At 42.7% G+C, this 17,754-nt stretch overlaps 1 protein-coding gene across 2 annotated transcripts in view; it reads left to right on the top strand.

Moving 5' to 3' along the window:
- Positions 1 to 17,754, top strand: part of PIK3AP1 (phosphoinositide-3-kinase adaptor protein 1) — a 116,109-nt gene that overhangs the window by 24,029 nt on the left and 74,326 nt on the right. The window lies entirely within an intron of this gene.

Genomic DNA, 17,754 nt, shown 5'->3' with positions numbered 1-17,754 from the left:
GACTAGTTGAGAGCTTTGCTATTGACAATGGAACCTTGAGTCACAACAGTCTCCACTGGCCTGAATGCTGGTCCCAAGCCAACGTGTGACATTTAGGGAGGCTAAGTGTTTATTTGCAATTAGGTCCCAAACCTCATCTCTCCCCATTCCCCCTACTCCTATAATAAAACAAACTGAATTATTCAGTTGGAGCTTGGCAGAGGAAAAGTCCTGACTTCCTTGGTTTACATGAAAAAGAGCTGGGGGTCTGTGGTGACAATATGCTCTTTGTGAGTCAGTAAGGTGTCGCGTCTGACTGCTTTATGATTCAGTCTTGGGCAGTCCCCGGTGGCTCAGCAGTTTAGCGCCACCTTTAGCCCAGGGTGTGATCCTGGAGACCAGGGATCAAGTCCCGCATCAGGCTCCCTGCATGGAGCTTGCTTCTCCCTCTGCCTGTGTCTCTGCCTCTCTCTCTCTCTCTCTCTCTCTGTGTGTGTCTCTCATGAATGAATAAATAAAATATTAAAAAAAATAAAAGAAAAAAAACAGTCAGTCTTGGGGCACCAGTCTCAGTGGTTGAACAATCTGCCTTTGACTCAGGTCATGATCCCGGGGTCCTGGGATCGAGTTCTGCATCAGCGTGACTGCTTAGTCCCTGTGGGGAGCCTGCTTTCTCCCTCTGCCTATGTCCTTGCCTCTCTCTGTGTGTCTCTCATGAATAAATAAAATCTTAAAAAATAAAAAGAAAAAAGATGCAGTCTTGAACTGCCCTTTTGAACAGTGGCCAGACTGGAAGAAGTGACAGCTCTTCTTGTATTATACACAGACTCTCGTTACACATCTGGAGTAACTGTTGGCAGAGGGTAGGGGAGTAGAAAGTTAGTTGCAGGGGGAGGTGTGTATAGGGAGAACAGATAACCGAGAGCCATCTTCATTTAAGGCCTACTTAGAAAGGTGATGTTACTCTGGACTTGTTTGTTCATAAGGAAAGAACCCCAACTTGGACAAAAGAGGAATTAGCAAACAGGAAGGGCAGGAGTGCAGTTGGTCCTGAGATAACCTAGAACCAAGGACTTGAACTCCACATTACCTTTTCACCTCTCCTTCCCATGTCACTCTGCATATAGTTAGCATTTTCTTTTCTTTCTTTTTTTTCCCAGAAAAAGAGTTTGGGTGCATGGAGTGGGAGGCTAGAGAAAATCATCAGCAGGTTCCACTCCCAGCATGGAGCCTGATGCAGGACTCAGTCTGACAATCCTGAGATCAGGACCCAAGTGGAAATCAAGAGTTAGACACTTTGCCTACTGAGCCACCCAGGTGCCCCAAGGGTATTGTTTTCTGATAAGTCCTTTCCAAGGAGAATGCCAACCCCTAGCAGCTGTCCTTTCTCACTCCTTCCAATCCCACCTCCTAGAAAGGAACTGATAACTTGTTCTTTCCAGTCCAAAACTTAAAAATCCCACAGTAGGGTCTAATTAGTTGAATTTGGGTCAGGTGTCTAACTCTAAGCCAGTTAACTGTGGCCAGGGGATTGGAGGGACCGTGAATAGCCCATATGGATTGCCTGGGGTGTGGGGTTCCTAAAAGCTTAGCAGCTTCCATTCAGACCACTGGGTGAGAGTGAACAGGTCAAGAATTCTTGCAAAAGGGGAATGCTGCTCTGTTCTTGTGGAGCACAGAGGCAGCTGGAAACGTGCCTGTGCCTGAGGAGTAGGAGTGAGCAGGGGATGTATAGTGACAGAATCACAGAGTTGGTGGGGGAGAGTGGCCCTGAGGCCCAGCACTGTCAAAGAACTTGCCCAAGGATACCCAGCCAGTTGGAGATGAAAGCCTAGGCCTGTAGCACTGAACTCACAGTGCTTTATTGTCTTAGAAGAAAACACCAAGCCATGATAACTACCTTCAAACATCTGAGAGACTGTTATGTGGAAATAAGAAGGTGTCTGATGATGCTCCAAAGGCAGTTCAGGATTCATGGACAGTAGTGACTGACAAGCAGGATTCTGCTAGGTTTCAGGAGGTAGGTTAACACTGGCTTAATGGAGCATGCTGCCCCAGGAGGTGGTGGACAGAGGCCTGTCATTGGAAGCCTTTGGGTTAAAGCTGGAATATATCTGCCAAGGATGCTGAAGAAGGAATCTCTAAAGTCCATTCCAAACCAGAGGCACTATAAACTGGGCCCTGGACTATGCTGCTTTTTACTGTTATCCTCCAGCGTCCACCAGTTATAGAATGTTTACAGTGCTGAATGCTGTGCCAACCATTTTGCAGTGATCGGCTCATTTAATTGTCACCCGTAAGAGAGATCCTGATATGTCATTCTGCAGATGAGCCCCGGAAGCCCTGTTATTTTTCTAGCAACCCATGGGAACTTCAGGTTTGCTCCCCAACTTCTAGTCTTGACCACTGCATTTAGTGGCTTCTCAAAAACTATTTGTCTTCAGTGCTGTTTTCACAATGTCTCTTTCAGATGGTCTTAAAGTGTAAGCCTCAAAATCCTGCATCAGAACCATATGTTCTTGGTTTTGATGCAGAACCAAAAATTTTTAAAAGATTTTATTTATTTGTTCATGAAGGGAGGGGGGCAGAGGCACAGGCAGAGGGAGAAGCAGGCTCCATGCAGGGAGCCCAACATGCGACTTGATTCCGGGTCTCCAGGATCACGCCCTGCGCTCAAGGCAGAGCTAAACTGCTGAGCCACCCAGGCTGCCCAGAACCAAATATTTTGAACTTTGTATTTTTACAAATTTTCATGTTTCCCATATATTTGAATCCCACGTGATCTGTAAATATTCACATACCTCAGCCCTCCCTGTTACCCAATGAACCAGAATATCTGTGTGGAACGGACTGGGAGATATGTAGGAACAAAATGATTCTGGTGGGTACTAATGTTTAAGAACCACTGGTCAAGAGCTTTCAGGGGAAGGCTGGAGGGGAGATCAGATGTTGAAAACTCTCATATCTAAGCAGCTGAGACGTTGCTTTGAAGGCCATGGGGAGACAATGAAGAGCTGAATGCTGGGGTCTGACATGATCGGAATTCATCTTTAGAGAGTTCAGTCTGGTGGCTGCATAGTCAGGGCTGGAGGCTGGAGACTCGGCAGCAGGTGAGTGCATCTTCCAAGGGAGAGGTGATGTGGGCCTAACCTGAGTAGAGGCAGTGGGAATGGAGAGGAAATGGCAATCGGGAGGGGTGGAAAGCAGGCAGATCCAGAAGGACATGGTGTTTGATTGTGGGGCAGAAGTAGAGGAAGTAGCCTGGTATGTGAATTCAGTACATGGGAATGAGGGAGGCCTGTGTGTACACTTTCCAAAGTCAGAAAGCTCTTTTAGGAGGTGATTAGTTGAAAACCTTATGGAAGAGATGGAACTGAAATAGATGGTTGGATTTTAGGAGGAATTTGTGAGAACAGGAGGGAATTAGTCCCAGGATGAGGGAACTCTATGTGTGAGGCAGAGGGGTACAAAAACACAGGATGTGTTTGAATTTGGGCTAAGAAGTAGCTGGGGAGGGACAGTGGGGAAAAGGATTATTATAAAGACCAACCTGAGGGGCGCCTGGGTGGCTCAGTTAAGCGTCTGACTTTGGCTCAGGTTATGATCCTGGAGTCCTAGGATCAGGTCCCACATCGGGCTCCCTACTCAGTAGGGAGCCTGTTTCTCTCTCTCTCTCTCTCTCTGCCTCTCCTCCCCCTCATGCTCTCTCTCACTTATGCTCTGTCTCAAATAAATAAGTAAAATCTTAAAAAAAAAAAAAAAAGATCAACCTGAGTCAGTGCAATAAGGCGTTTTGACATCAATATAGTCTTGCCCCTTTGTCTCAGAGGGCTCTTTGTTCTTGGGGCAGCAATATGAAAAAAATGATATTCGGAGAGGTTGTTCAGCCCAACTAAAGGACTGACCCTAGTATTTTGTTTTTAATTAAAGTACAATTGACACACCATGTAGCATTGGTTGTTGTACAGCATAGTGATTGGACAAGTCTGTATGTTATGCTGAGCTCACCACAAGGGTAACTCCCATCTGTCACCATACCGTGCTGTTAGAGTACCACTGATGTTACTTCCAATAATGCACTTTTCTTTTCTTTTCTTTTTTTTAAAGATTTTATTTATTTATTCATGACAGACACACAGAGAGGGAAAGAGAGGCAGAGACACAGGCAGAGGGAGAAGCAGGCTCCATGCAGGGAGCCCGATGCGGGACTCAATCCTGGGTCTCCAGGATCTGGCCCTGGGCTGAAGGCGGCACTGAACCGCTGAGCCACCCAGGCTGCCCCAATAATGCACTTTTCATCCCTGTGACTTACTCATTCCATAATTGGAAGGCACTCCCCTTCACACATTTTGCCCTTCCTCCTACCCCCTTCCCTCTGGCAACCTTCAGTTTGCTTTGTATTTATTATAGGTCTGTTTCTGCTTTTTGTTTGCTTATTCCTTCATTAAGAGCCAACCCTGGTTCTGAGGCAGCCTTTTCCCATGTCAGTTGGATGTACAGCTCAATGTAAATAGATACTACTTAAAGGAGAAACAGAATCCCTATTACAACCTGATTTTCTGATGAAATATTAGTACATTTCCATAGGCTCTATGAGTATTGTATTGAGATGGAGTCAAGCGCTAATTTCCTCTGACAGTTTATCTTGTCCTTTGATTCTTACTACCAACCCCCCTTTACTATAGGTAGTTATATCACCTGGAGATCATAGGTGGTATGTTTATAAAAGGCCTCATCTCTGGTGTGGGTGGGAATGATGGCTGGCTGGAATGAGCAAAGACCCATATGTACAGTGTTGGCTATTAAACAAATAAGGGGTGTGGGGTGGGATGGGGCTGTTTCTAAATTTGCAATTCCTCCCTGTCACACAAACATACAGAGAGGTGATCAGGGTATGAAATAGTCCAGGCCAGCAGCCACTTCATTCTGGGGAGTGAATAGCTTGAAAGCTATGGGTACGCTAATGGATACTGTGGAATGCCATTCCGTTCCTAGGAAGCTGGAGGGAAGCCCTGTCTTTTTCATCTCTGTTCTTTGCCTCTGGCACAAGTCCCTCTTCCTTAGATTCCAGTATCCATGGTTTCCCCTTTCTCTGGACTCCTATGGAACTCATTTGCTGGACATCCATAAGTAATGCTATGTATCTAATCACTTCTTGAATTTCAGTTTGCTTCTGCAGCTAGTGTGTAAATTCCTTAGGAGTTAGGCCCATGACTGTCATTCCATGGGACTTTCCATTGTGCCTAGCACCCTGTGGGCACACAGAGATCTCAGTAAGTACTATTTTCTTGGTTGGTTGTTTGGTTGAAATCTTGGAGAACAGATATTATAGTCTCTTTATAGCTGATGGAGCTTTATGACAGTGATTAATTACTCTCTTACTAGGGTCACAATTATTAGTTGTCACAAATGTGCTTGACTGCCTACATCCTGAATTGTTGAGGGAAAAAATGCTTTCAGAGCACTCATGATCTAAATAAGGACTCAAATGCAGTTTCACATTTGCTTTAGGTGATCCTGCTGCCCTTTCATCAATATATATTTATTTAACACTCAATGAATTTTGTGAAGGCTTGTGCTGGAGAGGCATTACAGAATCTGTAGAAAACATAGGTGCTGTTCTCAAGAATCCTCTTGAGCTAAGGTGGCCAGTGGGCATTCATCTGTTAAAGGTCAATTTAGGTGTCTGGGACTTACTATTCCTTTTTATTTTTTTTTTTAAAGTAGGCTCCACATCCATTGTGGGGCCTGAACTCATGACCCTGAGATCAAGAGTCACTTGCTTTTCTGACAGAGCCACCCAAGTATGCCTGGGACTTACTATTCAACAGGAATAGGTGCACAGTTCAGCCTTGCCAGTCTCTTCATGACCTACCCTGTGTCGTCAGAACTCGCTCCCTAGTGCCATACTGCTGCATCAGATCAGGACTTGCATTCAGAAAAGGAGGTTAAGAGGGCTGTGGATATGAAGGAAATCCATGTTAGCATTAGGGGATGGGAGTTCCAGTTTCTCTGGGCTCTTGGAGGCTCTGTTTCGTTACTTGTAAAATGTGGTGGAAATGCCCAACTCATGGGACTTTCAGGAAATGTAACTGAGGATGAATGGAAACACTTGGCCTCATCTGCCCCCAGTCCCCACCCTGCCTCACCGAGGCTCATGTCTGCTGTGCTCTCAGCATCTGTCTGCCAGGTTTGTTCCTTGCTTTCTATTCTCATGGCTACTGCTTTGGTTTTAAGTCCTGATCATTTCTTTTTTTTTTTCTTTTTAAAAAATATTTTATTTATTTATTCATGAAAGACACAGAGAGAGGCAGAGACATAGGCAGAGGGAGAAGCAGGACCCCAGGATCACTCCCTGAGCCAAAGGCAGACACTCAACCACTGAGCCACCCAGGTGTCTTAAGTCCTGATCATTTCTTGTCACAGAAACTCTCTCTTTTATTTTATGGTAATCTTTTATTTTTTAAGTTTCAGAAATCTTTTAAAAATTATAAAGATCATACATGCTTGTTATAAAACATTTTTGTAACAGAGGTCTACAGAGGAAAAAGCAAAAATTTCTGTCTACTTCCCCAAAACTTCATTTACTTCTATAGGTAACTGCCATAAGAAGCTTGGTAATGTATCTTTTTTTTTTTTTAATTTTTTTATTTATTTATGTATGATAGTCACAGAGAGAGAGAGAGAGGCAGAGACACAGGCAGAGGGAGAAGCAGGTTCCATGCACCGGGAGCCCGATGCGGGATTCGATCCCAGGTCCCCAGGATCGTGCCCTGGGCCAAAGGCAGGCGCTAAACCGCTGCGCCACCCAGGGATCCCGGTAATGTATCTTTTTAGAACATTTTTATAAACTTATAAAACAGGCCTTTTTAAAATTATAAGTGGAATTGTATACGTATTTTTCTCCAACTGATTTTTCAATCAATTGATCCTTTTCTGTGAACTTACAACATATACATTCATGGAAATTTTTTTATAGATTCTTGGGTACATTTTATTTTGCAGCTAGCCTCTTATCCTAGCTCATTTATAGACAGCTGTCTTCTAATTGGGCTTCTTGTTTCCATCTATACCTCTCCACCAAGATGCCAGAATGGTTTTTTAAAAAATCTAAATGGGGGAAACTTTGACAATAAGATGAAGTCCCCACTTCTTAATATGACAGTTCAAAGTTCTCTACCATCTATCCCCAGCTGATTTACAGTTTTATTGGAGTATTTTTTCAATTTTTGCTGTTGTTAGTGTCAGAAGCTTTCTGTCCTTTGGGAAAGTCCTGTGTATACCCTCAGTGTATTAAACAGGTAAACGGGGGGCTCTTGGGGTTGATGTATACCCATATGGCTACATCCCAGCTTGCTCAGACACTGTTCCCTGTCCCTTAAGCCCTGTTCTCTATCCTGCTCCACATTCTATCTCAAGGCATGTTGGTATTTCTTGAGATATCAGCCTTAAAAAGTCAGAGATGTATGCAGACGTTCTTAATTTCACTTTACGTACTATGAGCCTGCAACCCAATACTTAAAACAAAACTATTGGAAGTTTTTTGTTAACTTTCTTTCCTAGGGGAAATGAATTTCGTACACTTATTAACTCTTCTTTGTTTACATGTTTTGAATGATTCCACTCAAAGATCCGCTTCTTCAGACACGGAAATCTGGAGAGCCAATTTTTTTTTGTTTTTGTTTTTTTAAAGATTTTATTTATTCATGAGAGATACAGAGAAAGAGGCAGAGACATGGGCAGAGAGAGAAGCAGGCTCCTTGCAGGGAGCCTGATGCGGGACTCGATCCTGGGATTCCAGGATCATGCCCTGGGCCAAAGGCAGGTGCCAAACTGCTGAGCCACCCAGGTGTCCCTGGAGAGCCAGTTTTGTTGCTTTTCTGTCCCTTTCCATGGTGAACATAGTATTCTCCTATTGCTGACCTTTTTTCTTTGTTCTGGAGTTGTTATTATGTTTACATCTCCCTGATCCAAAGACTGTGAAGTCTTTGAAACAGGCAGACCAAGTAGATGCTAGTGTGTTTATGAGCAAAGATAGAAAGCAAGCTGCAAAACAAAATGTATCCAGGTAGATAGTCTCCTCTATGTAGTTCAGTACCTGGCGCTGAATGCTCAATAAGTTTTTTATCCCTAGAATGCATGTTGGGTGTGACAATTCCATTTGCAGTTGGAGCAAGGAGGAGATGTAGTTATTTCCATTGCAGGGGATATGAGGCCTGTCGTTTGCCATCAGTCTAGCTTGGGAAGTGGCACCAGGGTATGTGTGCAGGTGAGGACGGTCAGCATTGTTTCTTGCTGAACTACAACCTGGCAGCCTCTGCTCCTCCAAGTTGCAAGGACCCGAACAGAATGAGGAATATTGGGGCTATCCTCTCTTTGCTTAATTTATACCAGTGATAGATTTGTGCATCTATCTATCTATTTGTGCATCTTGAGTTTGATGACCATTGAATGACCACTCGATAACCACATTAGGATCATTTTAGATTCGATGCTGGTCATCTAAGAAACTCTAAAAAAAAATCAAGACATAAATAACTTACAAGCTGAATTTGTGGCTTTTGTGGAATATTTATTTATACTTTTCAAAAGGTAAGTCTATAGCTCTAAGATACTTGAAATGACATTCTTTGCTTCCTTTGACCACAGAAGCCACATGTCGACGTCATTACCAGGAGATTGTGTTGAGGAGATTGTGATCTTCCTACTGATCTTTCAGAAAAGCAAAAACAAATGAAAAGCCAAGAACTCCGGTGTTGGTTGCAGTGCATATATTGGTTAAGTTCTTTAACTCTCACTAAAGGATTTTTACCTCATTCAGCTTGTCTTGTTACTTGGCAACATGGCAGGTGTATCACAGGGTGTCACCCCAAATGCTCTGATCTCTGATTTCTGTAATCATATTTAGGTTTTCCTTTTTTTTTTTTTTTTAAGATTTTATTTATTTATTCATGAGAGACACACACAGAGAGAGGCAGAGACACAGGCAGAGGGAGAAGCAGGCTCCCTGTGTGGAAGGATTACGGATCACGCCCTGGGCTGAAGGTGGTGCTAAACTGCTGAGCCACCCGGCTGCCCAGGTTTTCCTTTTTTATGTTCCTTGGCACCTTTTTAAAAAAAAATATGGCATATATTTGGTTGGCTCTTTGCCAGCCATTTGGAAGGTATCCTTCTGTCTTAAATTATGCCAGTTGTGCATCAAAGTTTTTAAAAAGAGGGGCAGCCTGGGTGGCTGAGCGGTTTAGTGCCTCCTTCAGCCCAGGGTGTGATCCTGGAGACCTGGGATAGAGTCCCACATCAGGCTTGCTGCATGGAGCCTGCTTCTCCCTCTACCTGTGTCTCTGCCTCTCTCTCTCTGTGTCTCTCATGAATAAATAAATCAAATCTTTAAAAAAAAAGTTTTTAAAAAGATTGCTGACACAGGTTTGTTGGCTTTTGAAGGCATTGGGATTTTTAAATGATTATTATTTCTATATATTTTCCCAGGTAACTCAGTGACATTATATCTCCTTACTCCCTCTCCAGCATGGCCTAGGCTCCCTCTATAGCAGGACGTATCAGACCACGCAGACTGCCTGATCCCAGATCAGACTATTAATGGATCAAGGTGATTTTTCTCACTGAGCTGGGATTGGACTCGGCATTGGCCTTAATCAGGGTTCTAGGCATCTATCCTCATTCCACTGGAGTTGACACTTGAGATGAAACCAGCATCGCATTCCTGCTCTAGCACTTTTCTCATACACTGTATCTTACTTAATATGTAATATTTCTTACTTCTAGGCATATAAAATATTTTAACAACTATTTGAAAATTAACTCCCTTTCTCCCTTTTGCCTAACTAGCTATGCCATTGGCCTTTCATGAGAAAGAATGACAGAATCTTTAAGACCTACCTTTCCTTGACTCTCACACCTGACTGTTAGGAGCATTTGGGGGAGTCTTCTTTATCACTTGGGGTAGAATTCAGCTATATCTCCTAAGTGTCAAAGTTGCGTCATTTCTAGATTCAATAAAAGTCACAGAATTTTCAGAAATCTTAAAATGAATGTCCTTTGATAAGTTCTATGTCTTAGTAATAATAAAAAAAAAATCAATGATTATTCATTAGCCTAGTTTCTGGTATCCAGACTGGTGTCATTAAAATGAGTAGCACAGCCATGGGATGGACATCACCTCCTATATACAGATACAGACGTGAATGTTCATTTTCAGAAAATGTGTTACGATTTCCTTGACATTTTGGCTTAAAACATCTGCCATACAAAAGAATTAGAAAAGTAAAGATCCTGAGGTCTTAGACAAAGTCTCACTCATCTTTGAGATGCAGCTCTCAGCATATGGTCGCATTTAGTGCTCAATAAATATTTGATGAATGAATCAGTGAATGATTGGAGTATCATACATTATGGTTTGGCTTTAAATAAACAAGATCAGAGTATTTGGTTTTTGGAAAATGACTTAATTTTATTGTCTCAATTTTATCAGTACATCCAATTTGCCCACTTTCTGGGACTTTAAGTAGTAAGAGAATAAGATGGATCGCACTGGTGGGTGGATGTTCACTAATTTGTTAGTGGGACTAGTGTGGTAAATAGACTTTTTTTTTTTTTGTCTTAGTAAAATTTCAAAAAGGTCTCTTATCTTGCATTTTCTAATGTGAAAGATATATCTGACATCTGCAAATATTCAGGGCCACTGGTGGCATTGTACTCTAGAATAAGAAAAAAATAGGCCTCTTTGGTGGGAACAAATCTTGTTATCTCTAGCTTACTCTCTAGTACCTTTGCATGCTCTCAAGTGTCCTTGAACCACATCCCCAGTTGAGAAGCCTCCTCTTTTTTTTTTTTTTTGTTTCCACTGCATTTATTACTAATATAAAAAAAAGTTAAAAAGAAAAAAAGTTCATTCTCTTCTTTAGTCAACATGTGAATCCTAAAGATTTCAGATTTGCCAATTGCACATTGAATAGTCAAACATTTTATTTAAACATGATGCACACATACCTTTGGAAATTAGCAGAATTTTCTGCTGAAGTTCATGGTTGTTATCTTGGGAAATCTTTCAAGGAATGGTTGCTACATGAGTGAAGCCTTGTTTTGATTTTAACAATTCTCCGCTTATGGCTGAATCTTTGAGACTTCAATATGTAGCCATCAGTTGAGGTAGAAAGCATATGGTGCTTCGTATCTAGAGACCATTTCAAATGCCTGTTCTTTGAACCTTGTTGCAGTCTGTTTAAACATACTTTTTCAAAATAGATTTTTAATGTTTATTTTCTGAATAGCTTGAATTTGCAACTGAAAAGCAGCTCTTAAAAAAAAGATTATATCAGAAGGGGGAAAGTTGCATCTAATGCTGTGTGATGGTTGCTATGGTGATGATTGAATGTAAATTTCAGTTTATGTAAAACCCTGCTAAGGTTTTGATTGGAGACCTGAGGTGAGGCTTGGTGTCAGTTGGTGAAGTGGCTAAAAAGCATCCATTAATGAATGCGGGGAGGGAAAGATGGGATCACACAGCTCTTTCCCCACCCAGGTATCATGTCATCACAGACTAATCTCATAATAGTGACTAAGGCAGTACAAATTGGAGCATGGAACAAAAAATGATGCTTTTCTTCTCCCTTGACAATTTCTTCCTCAGAGGAGAGCTTTCCTTGGAGCGGAGGCAGCTCTTGTAAAGTTGTACTTCTGTGTGCCGGTTTCACTGGTTTTAAATAGGTATTTGATTTTTTAAAAAAAATATTTTATTTATTTATTCGAGAGAGAGAGAGAGAGAGAGGCAGAGAGGCAGAGAGGCAGAGACACAGGCAGAGGGAGAAGCGGGCCCCATGCAGGGAGCCCAATGTGGGACTCAATCCCAGGACTCCATCCCAGGACTCCAAAATCATGCCCTGGGCAGAAGGCAGGCACTAAACCGTTGAGCCACTCAGAGATCCCCTAAATAGGTATTTGATTGTGGGAAAGGTGGTTCAAACACCAGATAGGATCTAGGCTAGAAGGTCTACTAAGGTAGACCAATTTCCAATGTTTGAGTACTTGTACATAGGAGCAAGAAGGCAGGAAAAAAACAAAACAAAACAAAACAGAAAGGTTAATCATATCATGTTACCTTAAAGCTTTCAGGCATAAGAATTGTAAATCCACCTGGAAAGCAGGCTTTTTTGCCTCTTAAATTAAGCAATTTAATCTAAGAAGGAATAGTTATGGATCAGTGAGTAACCAAGCTGATCAACTAGCATTTGTTTCTCTCTTACTCTTTAGTGCTACCTCCTAACTCTTTAGTATTTATGTGTAGTTTCTCTAAGAGTACCCCCTCCATATATTTATTTATTATTTATAATTGTGTGTGTATTTTTTTTAAGATTTCTTTTTAGTTTTTATTTATTTATGATAGTCATCACAGAGAGAGAGAGAGAGAGAGAGAGAGAGAGGCAGAGACACAGGCAGAGGGAGAAACAGGCTCCATGCACCGGGAGCCCGACGTGGGATTCGATCCCTGGTCTCCAGGATCGCGCCCTGGGCCAAAGGCAGGCGCCAAACCGCTGCGCCACCCAGGGATCCCCTGTGTGTATATTTTTTAAGGAGGATAAGATTGAGAAAGCATACAGTTGTTTTCCATTCATCACATCTATAGCAACAGGGTCTTCAAGTCTCTGGGCAAAATGCCAAGTTATCATTGCACACCTGACTAATTGCAGACCAAAATAATGAAGACAGACATAGTTGATCTATGCTATGGTCATTCAGGATAATTTTCAGTGTACTGATTGCAGTTGCTGCTGTGCATGTCCTAAGTAAAGTTGGGAAATAACCAAATTTGCCTTTTGATAACCTTCTGGCTCTTTTTCCTTCGACCTGCTCCATTATTACTCTGCTCAGCAGCCCCTTTTATCCAGAGTGACCCATTCTGACATGGAAATACCCTGAAGATCTGTCTTTTTGCTCAACTAGAAATGCTTCCATTTTCAGAGCAACATTCTTCAACATTCTTTTTTTTTTTTTTTTTAATTTTTTTTTTATTTATTTATGATAGTCACAGAGAGAGAGAGAGAGAGGCAGAGACACAGGCAGAGGGAGAAACAGGCTCCATGCACCGGGAGCCTGACATGGGATTCGATCCTGGGTCTCCAGGATCGCGCCCTGGGTCAAAGGCAGGCGCCAAACCGCTGCGCCACCCAGGGATCCCTTCAACATTCTTTCTCTTCAACATTCTTTTAAATCTTGTCAAAGTTGTCTCTTCAAAATGAGAAGGTAACTGAATTAATGGTTAGTCTTTATTTTTTTTTAAGATTTTATTCACCTATTCATGAGAGAGACACACACACACACAGAGTTACAATTTTATATTTTAAAATATATATTTTAAAGAGAGAGAGAGAGAGAGAGGGGCAGAGACACTGGCAGAGGGAGAAGCAGGCTCCATGCAGGGAGCCTGACGCAGGACTCGATCCTGGGTCGCCAGGATCACACCCTGGGCTGAAGGCTGCGCTAAACTGCTGAGCCACCCTGCCCCCAGTCTTTAATGTTCATCATTGGAGGAGTGGCTAGCAGATTTTCAGAGCTTCTGGTTTTAGATTTCCTGTCTAATTTTTCTCTGACCTAGAGCATATACAGACATCAAATTTATGAGGGGCTCAGTTATTTCTCCTTCCCCCCTCCAAGTTCATTTGTTGAAATCCTAACCTCTAGTATCTCAGAATATGATTGTGTTTGGAGATAGGGTCTTTTAGGAGGTAAGCCATTAGGATGAGTTCTAATCCAGTATGACCAGTGTCATATAAGAAGAGGAGATTAGGATGCAGATGTGTGCATGCACAGAATAAAGACCATGAGAGGACACAGCGAGAAGGTGGCCATCTGCAAGCCAAGGAGAGAGACCTCAGAAGAAGCCAGACCTGCTGACCTCTTGATCTTAAACTTCTAACCTTGATCTTAAACTATGAGGAAATAGATTTCTGTTGTTTAAGCCCCTTGGTCTGTGGTGTTTTGTTATGGCAGCCCTAGCAAGGTGTAGACAGTTTTTTAAGTGCCTGATTTAAGCTTTGACTGCAGAGGCATTCATTTCAAAGAGGCATCCGCTTCAAGGATGGCTCTATGGAATAAACACATTGTCAGTCACAAGACTAGATAAATAGCCACCTCCCCACACTGAGGCTCCTTTGTTTTAAGGACCTTTGTTGATTTTGATAATTAACCATTTGGGCTACTTGTCTTTTCTTGCTTTGAATTACCATTCTTAGGTTTTAACTTCACCATTAAAGGGTAAGCTTGCAAAATGCCAGGGCCCTGCCCTCAACCCTGTAAAAGCAGAACCCCAGACCTGTGCCGTCTCTCTCTCTCTTTCTTTCTCTTCCGTGACCTCACTGTGTGGCCACAGGTGTGCTATGTAATTTCCAGGTCTTGTAAGTAATACATGTTTATTTTTTCAAAGTTTTCTGATGGCCATTGCTGAAGGGCATCTTGCAATCATAATAAGAACCACAAGGGTTCATCCAGTTGTAACACTGGTTTGGAAATGGAGAGGTCTGTGGGAAGCTCTCCTGGCCCAGGTGAGTGCCCCCAGACATTTCTAGCTGATAGAATTACTATAGATAGGCTGAGATGAGCACAAAACACCAACTAATATAGATTTATACACAGATAACATGTATAGATGTCTGGGTAGTTATTACACTGAGCGGCAAAGGCATTATTCAAAATTATCTTGGTCTAGTTCAATAGGGATGTTCCTAAGTTCTGCTGTTAAGCCCATAAAGGCAATTCAACTAGTAGTGCAGCATGACAGAAATCCAGCGTGGCAATAACTTGTGAAAATAAACTGCTGGTTACAGTTGACGACTTGATTGATGAGGAAGCAACAGTGTGATGTTGCCACTAAAAGCTGTTACAATATTAAGCTACACTCATACCATTCCCTAGTCTTAGGATATTATAATTTCACTATATTCTACCAAGAATGGTGTTTCACTCTGGGTGCCACCCTTTTAGGGGGAAACTGGCCAACTAGAGTGTGTTCAGTGAAGGACAAGCCTGGAATTTGGAACCCTGGATGAGCCATTTTGTGAGGAAAGTTGCAGCTGTGTTCTGAGTTGCAGGCAAGGGAGATCTCTGTTCAAGGTGGAAGTTCCTGGCTGGCAGGAACAATGGGCGTTATGGTGGAATTTCTGACATTCTTTCCCCCCTGGATGATTGGTGGAGCCCATGAGTGGATGACATTCCTCCGGTGACAGTCCTTATGCATGTGACAGCGGTCGGAAAGGTCAGAGTGAATGAAGAGTGTAGAGTCCATGGCTGGGGGAATCTTTCTCTCTTTTCCCTCGACCTTGCTGTCGCTGAAGTGAACCTGCATACCATAGCTGTCCTGCCACCCACCTGAGGATGAGTCTCATGCTGAAGGATGTTAGGATAGAGAAATAGGAAGAAGCTGGGGTCTTGATGATGTCGCTGAACCCTTGTGGCAGTCAACACTCAAATCTGCCCTCACTGTTGGGTTTTCTACTCAGAGATAAATGTCCTTACCTGTTTAAAGCTTTTGAGTTGGGATTTCCTTTACTTTGCCACAAACCATCCTAACAGACTGTGCAGGATTGGGCTGAAGGTAAGGATGAGCTTTCCCAGGTAATCTGAAATATCCATTAGTGAAGCAGACAAGAATGGAGCCTTTGTCACTGTCAGTATTCAAAGAGAGGTCGACTCTGATTTTTAAAAAATCCTATATTGGGTAGAATTTTGGTCTAAATGATTCTTTAGCATGGTTCAAACGTGGATGATCTAAGATCCAAAAATAATTCTCACTAAGGTGTGAGTGACCATGAAGCTGAACCTTTCCTCAGGACATTTGCATTATCCCCACCATGATAACTCAGATGAGGATTTTATTAGTAGAATGTGGAGGTGGGGGAGATTTTTATGCATGACAACCTTCCAGGTGCTCCTTGCCCACTTCAAATGAGTGAGCATTCTTCTCTTCTCCTCCAGGGGTCTGTGTCTGCCACCCCCACTTTTGGAAGATTGTTGAACCCTGACCAAAGGGGAAATAAATCATATTGTGACTGCTGGATTTGCAAAGCACAACATATAGAGGGCCTACAGCATGGAGAGGAAAAGTGAAAAAGAGCAGAGGCTGTGGTCTGAGAGCTGCCAGAGGGAGGGGCCTAGAGGCCCAGGGGCAAGGCCAAGTGGTGGACACAGGGGTGTGTGGATTACAGGGAGGCATTTTTCTATCTTTGTAACCCCTTTTGATGTCCACCTTCCATAGTTCATATTCTAAAAATAATTTTTCTAAAATTACTCAAATTTTTTCTAAAAATTTTCTAAAAGCATTTTAAAAATGTTGTATTATTTTAAAATATAAAATTGTAATAAAATGTTGACTGTGCTTTAAAAGCCACACAATCTCTCCGTTTGAATTTATCATCCTGGCAGGATATTTGCAAATACTCCTGTTTCCCCCCCCCAGATGTGAGTCACTTGGGTATACTTTTTTTCTTTTTAAGATTTATTTATTTTTATTTATGATAGACACAGAGAAAAAGAGAGAGGCAGAGACACAGGAGGAAGGAGAAACAGGTTCCATGCCGGGAGCCCGACGCGGGACTTGATCCCGGGACTCCAGGATCGCGCCCTGGACCAAAGGCAGGGGTCAAACCGCTGAGCCACCCAGGGATCCCTATACTCTTGATTCTGATCCCAATGTTGATTAAATTTCTGATGGTTCCTATAATTAAATATAAAATACCAGTGAAAACTGGAGGTTGGTCTCATACCTGTGATTCTGAACCAGAAAGTGTGCTCTCCTGCTATGTATCTTGTCCTGCACTTAGCCCAGACTGGGCTTGTTGGGGAGAAATGTTCCCAGAAGTTCAGAGGGTCACATGGCAGGTGGGACATCACTGAGTGTTGGGGATGGACCAGGCCCCTGAAATCAAGTCGTGTTGTCCACTTTGTCTTAACACCGAGGAGGACAACTGGGAGTGGGAACATGACTCACCAGGGCCAGGTGGTTAAATGGATCGTTGTTGACCTGAGAGTCAAAGTGTGAGAATGCCCAGGTTTTACTTCAGGATATCATTTTTCAAGGATTTCGATTTGCAAGAAAACCAAATCTGATTGATTTTTCAGTTGATGAGAGGGATCAATGCAAAGGCAATTGATGCAATGCAAGAGACAAAGATGATGTGGAGGAGCTAATTACTAAGCTTGTAAATATTTGTGTGTGTACTGGGGGCAGAAGATGGCCCAGCCAGCATTTCTCCCTGGTGACAGGAATCCTCTGTCCTGGACATGGGCTCTCGTGTCAAGCTGGCCTCGCGCTTTCCTAGCTGTGGCTGGGGAACCAGAGGAGAGAAAGAAGCTGCATTCAAGGCTGGGCTGTGTTCACATTAGAGGCCACGTGAGCAAGAGGCCAGTCCGTTCGCTGCTGGGTGGCTTTCTTTGCTTCCCCTCCAAAGAGTGACCTTCCCCTTCCTCAGGTGGGAAGGCCCAGTTCGGCTCCACTGGGAAGGTTCAGCCAGTTCCTTTATTTTAAGCTCTTGGCTTTCCAGCCTCTGCCTGAAACAAGGCAGTTTGTGTCAGAGTCCAGCTCCAATAGGAAAGTTAAAATTTCCTGAAAAAGTCCCGGTATAATGGAAACTTATCATTCTGGGAGATACTGTGTGAGCAGTTCTGTCAAGCTGTTAATTATTAAACAAAATCAATATTTTTAGTTTAATTTTGAGTCTTCTCAGTGAGAAAAACTGAAGGTCATGCCTTTAAAGACATGCTCCCCCA

This window comes from Vulpes vulpes, chromosome 15, assembly GCF_048418805.1.
Source record: "Vulpes vulpes isolate BD-2025 chromosome 15, VulVul3, whole genome shotgun sequence".
NCBI classification, from domain to species: Eukaryota; Metazoa; Chordata; class Mammalia; order Carnivora; family Canidae; genus Vulpes; species Vulpes vulpes.
Note: the sequence above shows the minus strand (reverse complement) of the source record. Positions and strands in the feature narration are given on the sequence as shown.